This window comes from Carlito syrichta, unplaced genomic scaffold, assembly GCF_000164805.1.
Source record: "Carlito syrichta isolate Samal-C Ts95f unplaced genomic scaffold, Tarsius_syrichta-2.0.1 Scaffold314271, whole genome shotgun sequence".
NCBI lineage: Eukaryota > Metazoa > Chordata > Mammalia > Primates > Tarsiidae > Carlito > Carlito syrichta.
The window spans coordinates 400342-415757 of NW_007258367.1; the positions used below are offsets into that span (position 1 = coordinate 400342).

The window sequence follows — 15416 nt, forward strand, 5'->3', positions numbered from 1 at the left end:
TAGCTTAACCAACAAAAATTGCTTTTCTCACCATTCTGGAGGCTGAAAGTCCAAGATCAAGGGCCAACAGAGTTGGTTTCTGGTTTTAGGCCTTTCTTCTTGGCTTGCAAATGGAAACCTTGCTGTCGTCACATGACACAGAGAGAGAGAGCTCTGATGTTGCTTCCTTCTCTTCTTCTAAGATATTATGGGCTGAATGGTTTTGTGTTCTCCAAAAATTCTTTTTAAAAAGAGATTCTTTTTAATCACTGCATACATCACTTTAGTTACTGACAGAAACAAGTTATGTTTTCTTCCACTATAATTTGCTCTGATAAAAGAAATAATTCTCTTTTAACACCTAACAAACGTTACATTTTCAAGACTAAAGGAGTTATCAGTAGGTGTTTTTTCTTTCTGACTTAAGTTATTTGTCTCTAAAATATGTCAAGAAAGATTCAGGGAGGAGCAGCTTCATGATTTTTTTCTCTCAGTAAATTCTGAGGTGGCTCCTCTGGCCTCCTGGCTTCACTGTGATCTTTCTCTTTCACTTCTTTGTTATCTTCTTCCATTCTTTCATCCTCCTCACTGTCTAGAGGCTGAGGAATAAGCTGATTACCCACAAATACATAAGTGTTTATTCTCTGTTTAACTCTCTTTTCCTTTTGGGTGGAGTCCTTTGCGGAATCCCCCTGGCCTGCATCCCATGATTTATGAAATTTCTAAGTGTGTGTTGAATGTGTATATGAGCCAAGTCTGGTAGATTCCTGAGAGCATGGAGGGGTGGGGGGGGCCCACAGAGTCTGGTTTGCCATTATCATTCTTACTTGGTTGGCAAGTGGAGCAAATGAAACAGCAAGAATATTTTTACTTTTCCAAGTGTTTTGTCCAGTTCACATAATCTGTGTTAACTGATCCTCTATAGGCATGACTACTATGCCTCCAACTTTCAGTAACATTTTCATGTAGTTTTCATGGTCTTTCTGAACTCCAGCACCACAATAAATTCAATCATACTGATGACTGTCAGATGCTATCTGGAGGCAATTACTAACCACAAATGCAGGTTCACAGAACTCAAATTTATCAAAGCTATTTTTGACAGATTTATCACTATTTTTGATGAAGCTCTCCAGTTTTTCCTTCGCATAGTCCACCACATTTGAATGAAGCTCAATCCCATGATTTTTCCAAAAGGACCTAAAATTAAGCCCACCGTTGTACTTAAATATACGGTTCCACTTCCCCGGTTAAGAAAAGACAATCCTGGTTGAAGTTTCAACACTTCCATAATTTCAGAATAAATGCAAGGTGCTGACAAGTGAATGTTTGCATGCTTCCAAGCTAAGTCTTTGTAAGCATTGTCCCTGTAGCCTTCCAAATAGTAGTCTCCGTGATCAATTGCTCTGAAGGCTTGCTCCACTCTTTCAGTGCGGATATACTGAGTTGCTTTTATCAATTAAGTCATCATCTTCCCCAACACTCACAGCTCCTCCCATGATAGTATTCAAATAAAATCATAAATTTAAAAATGCAACAAATTAATAGAAATGGCTTCCAATATTGCACTTGATTTCCAAATATAAATTAATCCTGTGGCGCAGCGGTCGGTCCTGCCCACCGCAGGGGCGCGCCACACAAGGCGCTAAAACTCCACGTGGTCCGCGGCAACTGGCCGCCGCCGCCACCACCATCACCACCACAACCCCAGAATTTTTATGTCGAAGCTCTGATCCCAATGTGATTGCATTTGGAGGTGGGACCTTTGGGAGGTAATTAGGTTTAGATGATGTCCTGATGGTGGGCCCTCATCATGAGATTAATGTGCTTATAAGAAGGGGACGAGATACCAGAGCTATTTATATCTGCCATGTGAGGACACGGTGAGAAGGCAACCAGCTATTTGCAAGCCAGGAAAAGGGCCTTCACAAGGAACCAAACCTTCTGGCACTTTGCTCTTGAACTTTCAGCCTCCAGAACTGTGAGAAATAAGTGTCTATTTTTTAAGCCACCCAGTCTGTAGTACTTTGTTATTGCAGCCCAAGCAGACTAACACATAAGGACTTCAGCCCACCAAGAGGACCAGGTGACTACAGATCACTGAGAAATATTCCCTTTTCTTTTTATTTTTCTTTTAAGAGAGAGAGACAGGGTCTTGCTCTATTACCTACACTGGAGTGCACTGGCACAATCATAGCAGCCTCGACCTCCTGGGCTCAAGTGATCCTCCAGCCTCAGCCTTTCAAGTAGCTTGAACTACAGGTATGAGACAGCTTGCCCGGTTATGAGTTTACATAAGGATAGGATAACATTTTATGTTTGTTTCTAGCTTTTAGTATGAGGATGTTACTAATTTTCAAAAAATATATACACACTTTAAGAGAGGAAAAAACTGTATTAAAATTGTAACACTGTCCTGTTGCATAGTGATTCTAGCATTCATCTGATTAACACTATTTTTTAAGCGAACGTCATACTACACATGGCTACCACAATTCAATTCAACTTTGAAAAGTAATACATAGATACCATCTCTTAAAATGTATATATATATATTTTTTTCCTTTGGCTCCCTCAGTATATATGTATGATTTTATTTCTTTTTGCTTTTTTTTCCTTGGCTGAGGTAACAGATTAGGTGAAAACCTTCAGGACATAATCCACATGTGTGCGTAAATCCTGTCCCTATGTTGGAAATCATAGCTTGAAACTCATCAGCCATATGCATCATTCCCAAATTACAAGTCTTATACTTGACTTATTTGCCCACAGCCTCATTACATCTTTCTGCAGTTCCTCAACATCAGCATGGTGTCACACTATCTAATAAAACTAGATGCCATGTATGAACATCTGATTTTTTTCCTAAGTACCTCCTTTTCCACATAATTTTGAAATGTTAAATTCTAACACAAATTCTTTTTCCGTTTTCTCTCCAAAGAAATGACAACAAATTTAAGTGGATAAATATTTGCTAAATACCAATATATGCAAGGTATTAAATGGGGATAAAAATTAATATAATATAGTCTTTACTTTCCCTTCCAGTCTATAAAGGAGATAGCCATGTAATCAATTAACCTTAACAGGTGGAATAAAACAGTACCAAATAAATTTAAGTTTGGAAGAGAGAGAAGAGAGATGGCTTCCAGCTGCTTTAAGTGAGAAGAGATATTTGAACTGAGACTGGAGGAATGAGCAACCTTTTGATTGATACAATCCCTTGAGAATAAAGTCCACACACAGAGTTGAGGAGAACATAGGGTTTCAGAGAAATGGAACCAGAGCTCTGATCACACCATGCACAGAAACCACTCTACCTATGGACTTCCTGTGAAATGAGATTAAGAATGTCTTGGGCGGGCTCGGTGGCTCAGTCTGTAATCCCGCGCCTTGGGAGGCCGAGGTGAGTGGATCACCTGAGTCCACGGGTTCGGAGACCCCGCCTGGGCAACTTGACGAGACCTCATCTCTACAGTAAGTCAAAAAATCAGCCAGGCGTGGTAGCACACGCCTGTAATTCCAGCTACTTGGAAGGCTGAGGCGGAAGGATCGCCGGAGCCCAGCAGGTCGAGGCTGCGGTGGCCGGGAGTGGCCACTGCACTCCAGTCTGGGTGACAGAGTGAGACTCCAACTGAAAAAAAAAAAAAAAAAAAGAATGTCTTTATCATTTAGGCCAGTTTGAGCTGATTTTTCTATTACTTGCACCCTAACTGATATAACGTCTCTATCACTCTCAATCTCTACTTATATCTGTCAGCTAGGTGTCTCCAAATTTCTAAATAACACTTTGTGTTAGTATGAGTTGTCTGAAAATCAGATGTTGAGACAGAATTAAATGTGCAAGAGATGAATTAAGGGAATTATTGGTGAAAGAAAACAGGACAAAAGTCAGTGAGGCAGGAAAAGGTGTCAAACTGGTCTGCTGTTTTGTGAAGGTGAGAAGGAAGGAAGGTTGGGTGGAAGTTCAGCCAGGCTGATGGAGTGTCACTAATTAAGGGAAGAAAATAGGAAATTTACTCAGTTTGATTAGTATCCTGCCACGCCCAGTCATTGGCTGGGAGCAGCCCATTGGAGGCCTGGCATGAGCCTGATTGACATATTGGATGTCAGAGGGCAGCTGTACCTGGGATGTTGGTCAATCAAGCTACCTTTAGTCAACAGATTCTGGGAGATGTATTTTTCTGACCTCTATACACATCAACCTCAATACAACCAAAGTCAATTCTGTTTCCTCTGCTCCCAACCTTCCCTCTCTGCCAGCGTTTCCCACCTTTCTAGTCATTCAAAACAAAAATTATGTAGTTATTCCTGATTTCTTCCTCTTCTTTACCTCTCATACCCAACAATGCCTCCTGTTTTAATGACCATACCTCCAAAGTGTCTCTTGCACCCACCCCTGCTTCCAGGTCTGTTGCTGCCTGCCTGATCCAGGCTTTCTCTCTTGCCTGTGATGTTGCAGTAGCCTATCAGAACTCACTTCTGACTCCCAATCCTGTGGGGTGTTTTGTTTGTTTGTTTTTTGAGTCAGAGACTCAATCTGTCGCACAGGTTGGAGTACGGGAGCTCAAAGCTGCCGCAGCCTCAGCCTACTGGACTCAGGCAATCCTTCCCCTCAGCCTGTCGAGTAGCTAAGACTACAGGTGTGCACCACCACCCTCAGCTAATTTTTTAATCTGTTGTAGAGACGAGCTTCCTCTCTACAACAAATTAAAAAATTAGCTGAGGGTGGTGGTGCACACCGGTGTTGCCCAAGTTGGTCTTGAACTCCCGGGGTCAGGTAATCCTCCCGCCTTGGGCACACAAAATGCTGGGACTACAGGCGTGATCCTCTGGACCCAGCTCCCCATCCAGTGTTTTTTATTTACGTCAAACTACCTTCAATAAGTCTATAGTTGGAAAGGCCATTTATTCTTTCTTTTTCCGCCTTTGTTTCAGCCTTACATAACTGAGAGATTTGAATATGCCAGGCTCCTCCCCAAATGAGAATTACCAATAACTTTTAAGAACCATTTTAGAGAGTTAAAGGAATCATCCTTTGCTCAGGACACACCATAATCTTTGTGCAAAGTCATGTCTGATTTTTTTTTTTTTTTTGAGCTGGAGTCTCACTCTGTTGCCCAGACTGGAGTGCAGTGGCCACTCCCGGCCACTGCAGCCTCGACCTGCTGGGCTCCGGCGATCCTTCCGCCTCAGCCTTCCAAGCAGCCAGAACTACAAGCGTGCGCTACTACGCCCGGCTGATTTTTTGATTTATTGTAGAGATGAGGTCTCGCAGCCCAGGCGGGTCTCGAACCCGCAGGCTCAGGCAATCCACTCACCTCAGCCTCCCAAAGGTGCGGGATTACAGGCTGAGCCACCGAGCCCGGTTTCATGTCTGATTTTAACTACTTAGACCTTTTCATCCCTACTCCCACTCTGCCAATACATAATCATTCTAACATGTTCAATATGTATCCTTTTATTCATATGTGGGTTTTTTTGAGAGTTTAAGACTGGTCAGTTATTATACATAAAGCATCAAAAACAGCTAATTTTCAGCTAAGTGCTAAAGGAATGATAATAAATATGTGCAGACTTACAAAATCAATTAATAAAGCAAAATGAATTTTAAAAGTATTTCTAAGTGAAAACAAATTCTAAGTGAAGAAGAGAGGATTTTAGCTACCATGATTAAATTAATGGAAGCCTTGTTTTCCTTTACAGGATCCTCTGGCTCTGAAAATGATTATCAACCACTAGAAAGTGGGACATGGCCTCCAAGGATTTGATAATCTCAGATTAGCTCATCATCTTCTTATCATAGAATCCTCCATATCATGGAATCTTGGGAACTTTCTCACTCTTTTATTTTATTTTACTTTTTAGAGACATGGTCTCACAATATTGTCCAAGCTAGTCTCAAACTCCTGGGCTCAAGTGATCCTCCCACTTCAACCTCATGAGCAACTGGAACTACAGGTGCATACTATCACACCCAGCTGTCTGTATATACTTCAGTGGTTGCAGATTCAGGTCCACAGATTTGATTCTCAACCACCTAACCTTAGGTAACTACTTGGCCCTCGATGCTAAAGGAGTCTCCCAGGCACTGACAGTTTTCCCCCTAAAGATTTTGAATACAAAATTATCTACCTCCACAGAGTGGGCAGAGGCCTGTACTTCAGTATCACCTGCCTCTTCTTTTTTTTTTGAGTTGGAGTCTCACTCTGTCACCCAGACTGGAATGCAGTGGCCGCTCCCGGCCACCGCAGCCTCGACCTGCTGGGCTCCAGCGATGCTTCCGCCTCAGCCTTACAAGTAGCTGGAACTACAGGCCCGCGCTGCCACGCCTGGCTAATTTTTTATTTATTGTAGAGTTGAGGTCTCGCCAAGTTGCCTAGGCGGGTCTCGAACCCACGGGCTCAGGCAATCCACTCACCTCATCCTCCCAAAGGCACGGGATTACAGGCTGAGCCACCGAGCCCGGTTCACCTGCCTCTTCTATCAGGTCATCATGATCAACCCCAGGACCTCCAGGTAGAAAGAACTTAAAATCTCCCAAGTGCTTTGTTTGTTTATTTTCCATTGAAAAAATTGTTAGATTTTATTTTTTAGAGTTGTTTTAGGTGTATAGAAAAAAACTGGAACAGAAATTACATATAGTTGCCATATACTCTCTCCCTGCAGTCTCATCTCATCTCCCTTTCAGTTTCCTCTATTATTAAGATCTTACACTAATATGGTACATTTATTACAACTGATTAACCTATATTGATACATTATTATAACTAAAATCTGTATTTTACATTAGGGCTTGCTGTTTGTGTTGTACATTCTATAAGTTTTGACAAGTGTATGATGACATCTATCTACCATTACAGATCATTCAAAATAGATTCACCAACCAAAAAATCCCCTGTGCCCCACCTATTCATCCCTCCTTCTCCCCTCAGAATCCCTGGTAACCACTGTTGTACTTAAGGTACCCATAGTTTTGCCTTTTTCAGAATGTCATAGTTGGACTCATACAATTTCTTCCACTTAGCAATAAACATTTAAGATTTCTCTACGTCTTTTCATGGTTTGAGCGTTCATTTCTTTTATCACTCAATAATATTCCATTGTGTTTGTCGACCACAGTTTATCCATTCACCTATTGAAGGACATCTTGGATGCTTCTAAGTTTTAGTTTGAGAATAATTGCTATTAATTCTTCTTTTTTTAAAACATATTTTTTATTTTAAAATTGTGGGGTACAGTTAAGGGTTAGGTATACAAATATGCATTGTGCAGGTACCCTTGTTGATGAGGTGTGCCCCCCCATCCCCAGACAGATATTGACTACTGTTAATCCCACCTCCCTTTCCCTCCCTGCCCCCCCCCATAGTTTCCCACCACTGTCAATCCTTTTCTTATAGTATTACTGTAATTGTTCCAGGTCCACTTATGAGTGAAAACATGTGATGCTCAGATCTTTGTTTCTGTGAGAGATCACTCAGATTATATACTCCAATTCTTTGGTAGAGTTCAGCAATAAAACTACATAGTCCTGAACTTTTCTTTGTTGGAAGACTTTTTATCACCGACTAAATCTGTTACTTGTTATTGGATAATTCAGGTTTTCTATTTCCTCTTGTTTCGGTTTTGGTAGGTCGTATGTGTATTTATTTCCCCTAGGTTTTCAAATACAGGGAGTGCCAAAAAAATGTATGCACATTTTAAGCAATGTTATCTATGTATTACTTTTTGAAGTTGAATTGAATTATGGTAGCAACGTATAATATGATGTTTGCCCAACCATGCTTCCACCGTTTTCTTTGATTGCCCTATCTCATGGTGACATTAGCATTCATTTGATTAATGCATCTTTTGAGCAAATGTCATACTTAAAATATATACACTTTTGGGGAGCACCCCCTGTATATTGGCATATAGTTGTTTATAGTAGTCTCTAATGATCCCTCGTATTCCTGTGGTATCCATTGTGATATCTCCTGTTTTATTTTTTATTCTATCTATTTGGGTTTTTTCTCTCTCTTTTTTTGTGTGGCTGATGGTTTGACAATTTTGTTTATCTTTTCCAAAAAATCAATTGTTTATTTCATTGATCTTTTGTATTTTTTTAGTCTCATTTAAAATAATTCTTTCTGATCTTTATTATTTATTTTTTTCTTCTACTCAGTTGGGTTGGTTTTTTCTTGCTGTTCTTGTTTCTTGAGATGCATGGTTAGGTTGTTTATTTGAAATTTTTATAGTCTTTTGTTGTAAGCATTAATACAATAAACTTGCCTCTTTAACTTGCTTTTGCTGTGTCCCATAGGTTTGGTATGCTGTGTTTTTTTTCCTTCTTAATTTATTTATTTTCCTTCCTTCCTGTCTTCCTTTCTTTCTTTTTCTTTCTTTCTGACAATGTCTGGCTCTGTCACCCAGGCTGGAGTACAGTAGCATGATCCTAGCTCACTGCAGCCTCAACCTTTGGGCTCAAGCAATCATCCCACCTCAGCCTCCTGAGCATCTAGGACTACAGGCATGTGCCGCTATGCCTGAGCATCTAGGACTACAGGCATGTGCTACTATGCCTGGCTAATATTTTTTATTTTTTGTAGAGATGAGATCTCAGTATATTGCCCAGGCTGGTCTTGAATTCCTGGCCTCATGCAATCCTCCAGCCTTGGCCTCCCAAAACAGGTGTGTGGCATCACACCCAACTGGTATGTTGTATTTCTATTTTCATTTGTTTCGAGGAATTTTAAAATTCCATTTTTAATTTCTTCCTTCATCCATTATTGTTCAAGAGCATGTTGTTTCATTTCAATGTGTTTGTATAGTTTCAATATTTCTCTTGTTATTAATGTCTAGTTTATTCCATTGTAGTCAGATGAGATGCTTGATATGATTTTTGAGGTTTTAAAGGTTTTTGAGACTTGTTTTGGGTCCTAACATATGGTCAATCCTAGAGAATGTTTTATGTGCATATGCATTCTGCTGCTGTTGGGTAAAATGTTCTGTAATTAAATCTATTAGACTTATTTGGTCTGTGGTGCAGATTAAATTCTATGTTTCTTTGTTGATTTTTCTATTTTTATAATCTGTCCAATGCTGAGAATGGGATGTTGAAGTCCCCAACTATTATTGTATTAGGGTCTATCTCTCTCTTTAGATCTAATAACATTTGCTTTATATTTCTGTTGGAGGCAAATATATATATACAATTGTTATATTCTCTTGCTCAATTGATCCAATTATTGTTACATAATGTTCTTCTTTGTCTCTTTTGACAGCTTTTAACTTGAAGTCTCTTTTTTCTTAATGTAAATGTAGACAATCCTGCTTGTTTTTGGTTTCCTTTTGTATGGAATGTTTTTTTCAACTTTTAACTTTCAGTCTATGTTTATCTTTACAGGTGAGGTGAGTTTCTCGTAGGCAGCATGCAGTTGGTTTTTTTTTTTAATCCATTCGAACAAGTAACAATTTTAGTGTCAATCTGTTGTACGGCTGTTTAGTTGATCAACCCTTCCTGGGACTGGATGAGTTACATCACGAGTTATAATTCACTGGGTCCTAGGAGGAATCCAAAAAAGACACATCCCAGAGATATACTTAAAACTAAGTGTAGAAGACTTGGTATGCCTTGGGAGTGAGTGGGGCTGGCAATTAGACCACCCCAAGCAGGTGTGGGTGTGTGCTGATGACACGAGCTGGCTTCATGCTCTGGGATCGCATCCTCTCCTTGCAAAAGAGTGCCAGGCTCTCTGGTTACATCCTCTCCTGGCCAGGCCACTTTTTGACTGGCTGTTTTACTTGTTTGGGCCTATTTCAAAACCTGTGAGCTATTTTGAAATATACAGTAGGAGAGTAGGCAAGATGGTGACAGAACAAGTCGGAGTGTGAGAGTCTTTGCAAAAGCAAGTGTCTCTCTGCATGAGGTGTGTGCCAGTGGGTGAGTGAATGTCTTAGGGGAGACTTGGGTTCAAGCACCCAGGGCTCTCCTCTGGAGGTGACTGCAACCCACCACCCTGAGATTGGAGCCCCCAGTGTGCAGGATTGTCTGAGTCATTCTCAGGGCTCTCTTGAGAGGAGGCAGCAAAGAACAGCTGCTCCTCACCACCTGGCACCCAACACACACCATCACCTGTGGCAGAAGACTGGACACGAGCCCCAGGAACCATGGAGAAGGCAGGGCATGAACATCTGGAATGGAGCCCCTCTGTTGGTGAGGAGACACCTATCGGCACTGGCTTCTTGGTCCCAGGTCGCGGGAGAAACCTACATTGCCCCACCCAGCTCTGTCCAGTCTCCAATCTGGGATCCACTGCTCCCCTCATCGGACTCTAGAGACAACACACTTCCCCCAAGCTGGAACAGGAACAGATACATCAGCTCTGAGTAGGAGAGTTCACAGCAGCATCAGACAAGTTGGGTGAGTCTGGATCTGATCCATCCTTCTTCCACAGTCGTCCATGGACCATCTGGCCCATGCTGAGAGCAACTCTATCAGCCTACACTGAGAGCAGAGTGACGGTCTGGAGACTGGAGTCGCTCCTTAACTTGGCAGCGGCAGCAAAAGGGACTTGGAGTTATAGAAATGGCCACAGAGCAAGTTCTTTGTTGTTGTTTGTTTGTTTTCATTTTTTTCCTCTGTTTTTGTTTATGTTTTTGTACTTGCTTTGTTTCTGTTATTTTAATGGTTTTTTTTTAGTTTTTCTGTTTGTGTATGGGTATTTTTGAGGGTGAGTACATCAACAGGGTTTTTTGGTTGGTTGTTTGTAGATTGTCTGTGGTTTGGGTTTGTTTTTTGTTTTTTTGGTTTTTTATTATTTATTTTTAAATTGTGGAGTATAATTCAGGGTTAGGTATATAAATATTCATTGTGCAGGTACCCTTGTTAATGAGGTGTGCCCCCCTTCCCCAGGTAGTTTCCCACTACTGCCGATACCACCTCCCTGCCCCCCCCACCCCTGCAGTTTCCCACTACTGTCAATCCTTTACTTATAGTATTACAATTGTACAAGGTCCACTTATGAGTGAGAACATGTGATACTCAGTTCTTTGTTTCTGTAAAAGATCACTCAGTATTATAGACTCTAAGTTCATCCAGGTTACTGCGAAGTTTATGATTTTGTTCTTCTTTATGGCTGCATAATATTCCACTGTGTATATGTACCACATTTTTTTATCCAGTCCTCTTTTGATGGGCAGCATGGTTGGTTCCATGTTCTTGCTATTGTGACCAATGCTGCAATAAACATATGTGGGCAGGTATCTTTTTTATAGAGTGATTTGAGTTCTTCTGGGTATATTCCCAGTAGGGGGATTGGGGTCATATGGAAGATCAATTTTTAGAACTTTTAGGAATCGCCACACTGTTTTCCACAGAGGTTGTACTAGTTTACATTCCCACCAACAATGTAAAAAGACATAGAGTTGGCAAATATTTTTTCCAAGTCTATGGGCTGTCTCCCTGCTCTTTTGATGGTTTCTTTGGCTTTGCAGAAGCTTGTCAGTTTGATGAAGTCCCACTTGTCTATCTTATCTCTTATGGCATGGACACTTGGGGTTTTGATCAGAAATTGACTGCCAGTTCTAATTTCCATAAGAGTGTCTCCTTCATTTTCTAAGGTTTTTATAGTTTGAGGTTTTACATTTAGGTCTTTGGTCCATTTAGAGTTGATTTTTGTGTATGGGGATAGGTAGTGGTCCTGTTTCAACCTTCTGCACGTGGTCAGCCAGTTTTCCCAGCACCATTTACTGAATAGGTTCTCCTCTCCACGGTGGTTGGTGGTGGAAGTTTTGTTGAAGATGAGTTGGTTGAGAAATTGAGGTTTTTCTTCTGGAATCTCAGTTCTATTCCATTGGTCTGTATGCCTGTTCTTGTGACAATACCAGGCTGTTTTGGTTATTGTAGCTTTGTAATAAAGTGTAAACACTGGGAGTGTGATACCTCCTGACTTTTGTTTTGTTTTGTTTTCTGAAGATTGTTTTGGCTGTTTGTGGTAATTTATGTTTCCATATGAATTCCCGTATTGTTTTTTCTAAGTCTGAGAAGAATTTTGCTGGTAATTTGATGGGTATTGCATTAAGTCTGTAGATTTCCTTGGGTAGAATGGGCATCTTAACAATGTTGATTCTTCCAATCCATGAGCCTGGAATATTTTTCCATTTGTTTGTGTCATCTTTGATTTCTTAGAGCAGTGTTTTGTAGTTTTCATTGTAAAGGTCTTTCACATCTCTGGTTAGGAAGATGTCAAGGCATTTCATTTTTTTGTGTGTAGCTATTGTTAATGGAATTGTGCCTTTTATTTGGGTTTCTATTTGTTTATCACTGGTGTATAGAAATGCAATTGTCTTTTGCACATTTATTTTATACCCTGAGACTTTGCCAAAGTCCTTTATTAGTGCAAGGGGGTTTTTGACAGATTGGGTTTTCAAGGCATAGAATTATGTCATCTGCAAAGAGGGATAACTTGATTTCCTCTTTTCCTATTTGGATACCCCTGATCACCTTCTCTTCTCTGATTGCTCTAGCTAGAACTTCCAAAACTATGTTGTCAGGAGAGGTGATAATGGGTATCCTTGTCTTGTTGCAGTTTTCAGGGGAAATGGTTCCAATTTCTGTCTGTTTTGCAGTATGCTGACTGTGGGTTTCTCATAGATAACTCTTATTTTCTATTTTTTTTTTTGTTTATTTGTTAGTTGGTATGCCTTTCTCTTTCTTCTTCTTCCTCTCTCCATCTTTCTTTCATCTTCCTCCTTCCTTTTTCCATTTTTTCTTTTCCTTATTTCATTTTGCTTTCAGGGGCCAAACACACACCCCACTGCATGGACAGATTGTAAAGCAGTGAGAAGTGGGTTCCAGGGGGCCCACACACCTGTCAGTGGCTAGTGGGATCTGCAGGTACTTCTAAATCACAAATCCCCCTTAATTGAATCTCAAAACTGCAAAAATCACAGGCCCCCACCCCAAACCAGTCTCAAAATTGAACAAAGCCAGAGGATCTACATAATAGGAGACTGAGCAACCAGAAGTAAAATTGAACAACAGAATTAAAGAAGAGGTTAAAAGGCGGGTGGGGGGGCCTACACAAATGAAGAAAATGAAAGGAAGAATATGGGTCCCATACAGACTCCTGGGAGGACAACTGAGAATACAGACTTCAGAAATCAAACAACAAAGAGCCCCCAAAATGACTGGTCTCAAACCACAAACCCAGATATCAAACTCTATAAGAGCCTCATGACAGGGATAAACTCTCACATCTCAATAATTAGCCTGAATGTGAATGGACTAAATGCACCACTGAAAAGACACAATGGCAAATTGGATAAAATATTAGGAGGCAACAATATGTTGTCTCTGAGAGACTCATCTCACCAAAAAGGACACTCACAAACTCAAAGTAAGAGGATGGTAAAAAAACTTTCAGGTGAATGGAACACAAAAGAAAGCATGAGTTGCAGTCTTAATATCAGACAAAATACCCCTTAAGCTATCAGAAATTTAAAAAGATAAGGAAGGTCACTACATAATGATAAAAGGTTCAGTCCATCTACAAGAAATATACATCCTAAACATATATACACTCAACATAGGAGCACCAACTTTTTTAAAGCAGCTGCTAGGTAAACTATAAAAAGATATTGACTCTAACACTACCATAGCTGGAGACTTAAATACCCCACTAATGACCCTAGACAGATCATCACAACAAAGAATCAACAAGGAAATACAGAACCTGAATGTGACGCTTGACCAAATGGACTTAATTGATACCTAAAGAGCACTCCACCCAACAACCACGGAATATACATTCTCTTCATCACCGCATAGAATGTACTCTAAGATCGACCACATTCCTGGCTGTAAATCAAGCATAAACAAATTTCATAAGATTTGAAATACTGCTATGTACCTTCTCAGATCTCAGTGGAATAAAAATAAATATCAACACCAACAAAGTTCCCCCCAAACCCACAAAGATATGGGTACTAAACAGCATGATGCTGAATGACTCCTGGGTCAACACGGAAATCAAAGTAGAAATTAAAAGATTCCTGGAAACAAATGAAAACAAAGAAACATCAAAATCTCTGAGATGCCATGAAAACAGTTCTAAAAGGGGAATTCATATCATTACAAACACACATGAAGAAGATGGAAAGATCACAGGTCAAAAACTGCCTTACACTAATAAAAGACTTTGGCAAAGTCTCAGGATATAAAATAAATGTGTAAAAGACAGTCACATTCCTATACACCAGCAAAAAACAAACAGAAATCTAAATAAAAAGCAAAATCCCATTCACAATAGCCACAAAAAATGAAATACCTTGGCATCTTCCACACCAGAGAAGTCAAATATCTACAATGAAAACTACAAAACACTGCTCAAAGAAATCAAAGATGACACAAATAAATGGATGACTCAAATCACACTATGAAAAAGATACCTGCACATGCATGCTTATTCAGCATATTCACAATAGCAAAAACGTGGAAACAGCCGTGCTGCTCATCAAAAAAGGACTGGATAAAATAAATGTGGTATATATGCATGATGAAATATTATGCAACCATAAAGAAGGACAAAATTATGATCTTCACAACAATGTAGATGGACTTAGAGTCTATAATACTGAGTGATCTATCACAGAAACAAAGAACTGAGTAACACATGTTCTCACTCATAAGCAGATCTTGAACAATTATAACACTATAAGAAAGGGATTGGCAGTAGTGGGAAACTGTCAGGTGATGGAGGGGCACAACTCATCAACAAGGGTACCTGCATAATGAACATTTTTATAACTAACCCTGAATTGTACCCCACATCTTTAAAATAAAAAATTTACATAAATAAATGAATAAATAAATAAATAGATTCAACCAGTCTGTATCTTCTAAATGGGGAATTTAATCCATTTACATTTAAGGTTATTGATAGGTAAGGACTTACTCCTGTCATTTTATTGTTTGTATTCTGGTTGTTTTATATATCTTTTGTTTCTACTTTCTCTTTTATTGTTTGCTTTTGTGGTAGGTTGATTTTCTGTAGTGATACAAGTTTCTTCCTTTTTCATTGTCCTTTGTGTATCAGCTCTACCAGCGAGTTTCATAGTTTCACATGTTTTCATGATTGCGGTTATTGTCTTTTTACTTCCAGCTGTAAGAGTCCCTTGAGTATTTCTTGTAAGGCCAGTCTAGTGGTGAGGAATTCTCTTAATTCTTGTTTGCCTGTGAAATATTGATTTTTTTTTTCATTTTATTTATAAAGGATTTTTGCCAGGTACAATTTTCTTGGCTATCTTTTTTTTTTTTTCCTTTGGGAACTCTGAATATATCATTCCATTCTATCCTGGTTTGTAAGATTTCGGCTGAGAAATCCACTGTTACTCTAATAAGGATACTTGTATGAGTGAATTTATGCTTTTCTCTTTGCTTTTAAAATTTTCTTTGT

The 15416-nt window shown here is 39.7% G+C and overlaps 1 pseudogene; it reads right to left on the bottom strand.

Annotated features, from left to right (window-relative positions):
• Nucleotides 1-406: 406 nt before the first annotated feature.
• On the bottom strand, nucleotides 407-1478 carry LOC103273832 (annotated as a pseudogene).
• Nucleotides 1479-15416: the final 13938 nt, after the last annotated feature.